Raw genomic sequence first — 5,758 nt, forward strand, 5'->3', positions numbered from 1 at the left:
CAGCTCTGTGCCGCTGTGCCGTGCCCGGACACAGTGGGGAAAAGGGCTCTGCCCGCCTCTCGGAGGTAGGACGGAGGCTGAGGCAAAATGGCCGCCCTGAGGGCACAGGGAGCGGGACCGGCCCGCGGCTCAGCCAGGCGGGCATCCAGCTGACACATCTCCTCCAGCAAAGTGTTATTAAAGCCCAGTTTTAAATCCACTCGGTTTGGTTCTTTCCCCCATGACATGGTGCTTTCTTATTGCTGAACCTGTATGATGGTTCTCGGGGGCCCTTGCATCAGACGGACCTCGTGGTCGACGTGTTTCCTTTGCACCTGAACAAAATGAGTTTGGGCATAACAAACTACGAAGGGACTTGGCTCTGTGTTTACATAAATCAATAAAAGTGGAGGAACAAAAAACATAAGAAATTGAGGCAAAGTCACATCCCAAGAGTTCGCCTTCAAGAGAACATCATCCACGCAGGGCCGTGTACTTGTGCTGCGTGGTGTGTCTGCATAGGTTTAGTGTAGAGTTACATGAAAAATATACACGAAAGAGGGCAGAAAAGATTTTCCTGCAGAAGAAGCAAGAAAATAATGTACAGTTGTTTTACAGTTACAAGATTATGGTTTAAATAAAGTCACTTCAAATCACACTGGAGTAGCCTGGGTTGTCACAAAGCCCTCACGGGTACATTAAAGCAGCCTTAGAGTGAGAAACCACTTCAGTGTGCCCCAGTCCACTAGATAAAACAGATGTGGGAGAGATAGTGCTGAAGATTATAGAAATAGTTGTTCTTGTGCAGTGTGGGTGTCTCTCGCTGATCCCTGGGTGTCGTTTGTAATGGCACAAGTGACTCCATGTGGTGCTGGAGAGGTTCAGTCACTGAAACAACCATGATGGTGTTAAAGCAGTGTTGGAGTGAGGAGAAAACCTCTTTAGGCTCCTGAGTTAATTAAGGGATTGTGAAAAATGCATTCTGCCTCTTCCTTGGAGCCCATCATGCTGCCCTCATTTTTCACGTGTTAATGAAAAATGCATATTCCTCTGGAAAAACAGCGAGCCGGTGGCTGACAGATAGGGAAATATTTTCAGTGTAACGTCATGACGTGTGTGACTGTTACAAATGCTGCTCGTTTTTCTCTCGTTGAGGTTAAAGTGCAGTGATGTGCTCTGCTCCGGGCATTTTTAACAGGGAATGTCAGTGTTGGATTTCTAATGGATTAAATAACGGTGGCTGCTAATGATGGAGAGATGGTATGAGAGAGCCCATCTCCAGGACTGGTGGTTGGCAAAGGGTAAACTCCCAACTGTCTGGGGATTTTCTACATCTTTAACAGAGTTTTATGGTTTAACAATCCACTTTGTAGCAGAACATGACCTGTCGAGCCATGACTGTGGCCCCTGCGGTTCCAGTGCTGATCTATGTGACTTAAGTGGGTGCTTTGGGGTAAATAATGCATTTTTAACATTATTTAACAAGCTATTCACAATTTAACAAGCTCTTCAGTTATTTGCCAGCTCAGTAGAAATACTCATTGGAGTCCCCATCCCAGGAGGTGTCCAAGGAAGGACTGGATGTGGCACTCAGTGCTCTGGGCTGGGTGACAAGGTGGGGATCGGGCACAGGTTGGACTTGATGATTTTGGAGGTCTTTTCCAACCTCAGTGATTCTGTGATCCCTGGAAGTGTGTTCAAAGCCAGGTTGGATGAGACTTAGAGCACCCTGGTCCAGTGGAAGGTGTCCCTGACCATGGCAGGGGTTTCCTCCCAACCCAAGCCTTTTTGCGATATTAAAAAAACCCAACAACTACCCTCTCCACAAGAAACAAACCACAAAGAGCCTGATTATGCTCCTCCTGGGTGTAGGGAAGCTCCATCCTTTGCCAAGAAATGAGTTTTATTTTCAAAAACTTATTAAACCACTGAAAGTAATTGTTAAAAGCATCATAAACCAATGGCAAGTCTGCCTGGTTGGTGAAAACCCTGTTGCATAATTTCTTTTGTACCTTAATAATCCTCATAGCTTAGCTGCTTTAAATGATTGTCTTAATTACCTTAATGAAGTGTCTCTTTATAGAAGTATTGGATGTTTTCTTCCTCATTACCTTCCTTAGCTCTGTGTTATCAGTGGAGTGTTTAGTTGGATAAGCTGCAGTGTACTTATTTCTCAGAGTAATTTTTGGCTTTCTAGCAAAACATATATGTGGAGAATCATTAAATTATGTAGAAAATAAATTACTGGGAAGGGAAAAGCAAATAATCTTGCTAAAATAAAAGAAACCAACTACAGTAAAATGACAAGTTTTTGTTTTCCAAATGGCAGCAAGGAAAATCAGGACTTTCCAAGGGAGAATATTGGTGAATAATGCAAATATTACCCGTGTAACGTCAGTTCTGATTGTAATTCCTGATGAAACATGGGAAGCAGGAGGTTTCCCAAGCAGAGCTGCGGGGCTGGGGCCACGGCCCACGGCCTGTCATCGCCCAGCTCTGTTAGAGAGAACCTGTTTTTCCTAATCCTTAGTACAGAGCGATCCAGCTGGGATTAGTCCTGACTAATCTTACTTTGTTGCAAAATAACAGTTCATCAAAGCTCAGACTGTTTGGGACAAAAGGGTCGTTTTTAAAAGAGGTCGGGCTTTTTTTGAGAACTGAGCTGTGAATTGTCCCAACTTGCCATTTCCCTCCTGTAACAGTAGTTTGGAATCTGCTGCTGGAGGGGTTTCCTTGGCATTCCAGCAGTAACATGAAACCACACAGGTTGTGTCTTGGGAGGTGAAACAGAAAGCTGGTTCTTGGGGGGGGTGGGTTCCATTTTAAATAGTGCCTCAAAGTTATTGATTTGCATGTAGGAGAAAGATGCAAAAATAGCAGTCTGTGATTTTTTTCAGAGAAACTCTGAGTTTAAGATAAGACAATGAAGGTGTGTGTGAGTATGGAAATAACTCCCATAACAGTGGATGGTGACAGAGCTCGTTTTGTTTATGGAGATTTGTCTGTAAGCAGAGATTTCCTCTGCACATGCTGGGGCATGTCTGGATGCACATGGAAAACACAGCACGCTGCCAGTGGGAGTTTTTCCTGGAAGCCAGCCCGAAAGGACACACACAGGTGGAGACTTAAAGGAGAAAAGCCTCGCAGAGGAGCAGAGGTAACACCACCAGAATTCAAATCATGCCAGGCAGCTTGGGAAATGCTCATTTTTAGAAATTCCAAAACACTGCTGTTTTTTCCCCTCATGAGAGCAGCCACACCACGCAGTTGGTCACACGATGTGCCTGCCAGAGCCGTGATCCCAGGTCCCTGGAGCAGAGTGCCCAGGTCTTCATGGGCCACCTCGTCACCCCGGCCGGGTGAAGGGGCACAGGGAAGCAGAATCTGGTTAAATGGTGTGTGTTAATTTGTCTGACTGGTACCAATTAGAGGTTGATTTAAAAACAATTTAAAAGTAATAAAAATCAGGGATTTGCTGTGATTTCTGCTGCCTCATTTTCACGCCACTCAGATTTGCAGTGCCCAGCGTCCCCATTGATTCCCAGGTGCCAGCACACCACGGCTTGAGGTGGGAGCGGAAGGGGCAGAGGTTGGCACAGACCAGAAAGTTTCAGTGAGCACCCCCAAATCTGTTTTAACAGATTTCTTTCCCTGGGTAAATATTTCTGTTCCTCCAGGGCTCTGCCATTGCTCCCTGCCTCCCGCTGTCACCGAGTATTGCAGCAACTTCTCCCATTGCCCTTCCCTCTCCCTGCCTGGTGGGATGCTCCAAGGCCTGATGTGGAGAGGGAGGAAAATGAATGCAAACTGTTCAAGTAAATAAACCCACCAAGGTTTATTTCCTGCTAAGGAATAAAGAAGTGGAAAGGAGCGGATCTCTTGGTGTGGCTCATTCCAGACACATCTTTGTGGTTCAGCAGGACTGGCCGGCGAGGGTTTTCCTGCGGCCGCTTGGTTTCCTTTTGCTATTTTTATTTCCCTGTGCATTTCCTGGAGTTACCTCCTTTCCCCTTGACCCATTCCCACACTCCAGGCTGAGCCATCCACGCTGGGATCCACCAAGGAGCCGCCAATGGCACTGCCCCGGCACTGGGAGCTCACCAGCCCCACTTGGCACCTCCTGTCCCACTGCTTTTGTTCTGACTCGGAGTGAACGCTGCCATCCCAACACAGGGAACTGAAACAGCACGTGTTTGTCCATTATCTGCTGGGTGGCTCCTGCCACTGTCCCCACCAGGACACCACAGGGCCATGGCACAGCCACGGGCAGCAGGAGCTGTGTGTTTACACATTCTGGGGGGTGTCTCTGTGGTGGCCATGCCACCAAGCCAAGCCTTGGGAGCGTGGGTAGAGCTTCATCTCTTTGTTCTCCAAAAATAGCCCCAATTTGCCAGGCCTGAGTGGGTTTTAAAAGAGGTTTTCCATTAGCTTTCCCTCAGATGCCGCTGGCGGCACTGCCGACGTCCCCGCTCCCTCCCCGGTCTCGGGGCTTTCAGCAGGACGTGGCCCCTGTGGCATCAGAGTGGGTTTGGTGATTTTATTTAACACAAGGAACTACAATGAGTCAAAAATGCATTAACATTGGTTTCAAGCAGAGTATTTTTAAATACAAATAAAGTTTTCAGAACTGTTTTGTGGACGTGTGTTAACTTTACGCAAACATTGGAGAGAGGCGAGGGACTGCGAAAGCCACTTGAAACAAAAAGTCATGGAGATGAGGGTGGGAGGGACACCAAGCCATATATTTTTCTGTCAGAGCTCAATGGAAGGCAAATAAACGAGGAAAAATAAACTGAACGTTTACAAAAGGCCCAGGGTGGGAGCAGCCGCCGAGATCTGGAGCAGTTTGCTGATCCCCGTGCCCGGATGCTGCTGAAAGGGTTCTGCTCCCACTGGAAATCCTGTTCCACAGCATTTTATTATCCAGACATTCCTCATGTAGGAAACCTCAGAGTTAATACCCCATTAATTTTTAAGGTGAAGGGTGCAAAGTAAGTGAATTTTAAATGGGCAGATTAAAAGATGTGTCAGAAATCAGGCGTGGAAATGCCCCAGCAGTGGCTGTTCTGTGCTCTCCTCCGGGAGTCAAATAAAAAATGAGAACATTTTATTTTCGTATGATATTGGACTTTCTGGTACCACAGTAGCCCAACTAAAATATGAAATACAATGAAGAAACCTAATTTTTTTTGCTTTCCTAATAGGCCTTTTAGGTGTGGTTCCTTGAGGGCAGTAAATAGGATTAACAGGTCGTTGTCATTTAGAGCATGACTGGCGGATAATATTTTGATGATTTCCCTGGAAGCATATTAACATTTTTATCCTCTGAAATACCACATGTGAGAAAGAAAGGATCAAAGGAGCGGGAGCTGCATGGGGTGAGGAGCCTGGAAGAGCTGGGCTGGCGAGGGCAGGGAGCTGCAGCACCAGTAAAAGCCGCAGTTCCTCCACGGGAACCAGTTATTCATAAACCCACGGCTTTGGATAATGTCCTGGGGTATCAGAGGACTTTACTGCTTCTTCATTCACCTCCCCATCACAGAGGGCTTCATGAGACACACACACATGTGGCATCCCCATGAGGCTTTTTTGCTGTTAACAGCAAACAATCCCTGTGCTGCCGGGCCAGGGGCGAGCACAAAGCAGCGCCTCCACTTCTGTTTGCTCCGAGAGCATCAATGCTCTCAGTGAGCATTTTTTTTCCTCTAGGGTTTGTTTTTATTTATTATTCCCTCTTTTATTCCTCCTCATCCTCCCAGACAGAGGGCAGCTTGGCTCC

This window comes from Manacus vitellinus, unplaced genomic scaffold, assembly GCF_001715985.3.
Source record: "Manacus vitellinus isolate BGI_N305 unplaced genomic scaffold, ASM171598v3 scaffold_76_pilon, whole genome shotgun sequence".
In the NCBI taxonomy this organism is placed as follows: Eukaryota; Metazoa; Chordata; class Aves; order Passeriformes; family Pipridae; genus Manacus; species Manacus vitellinus.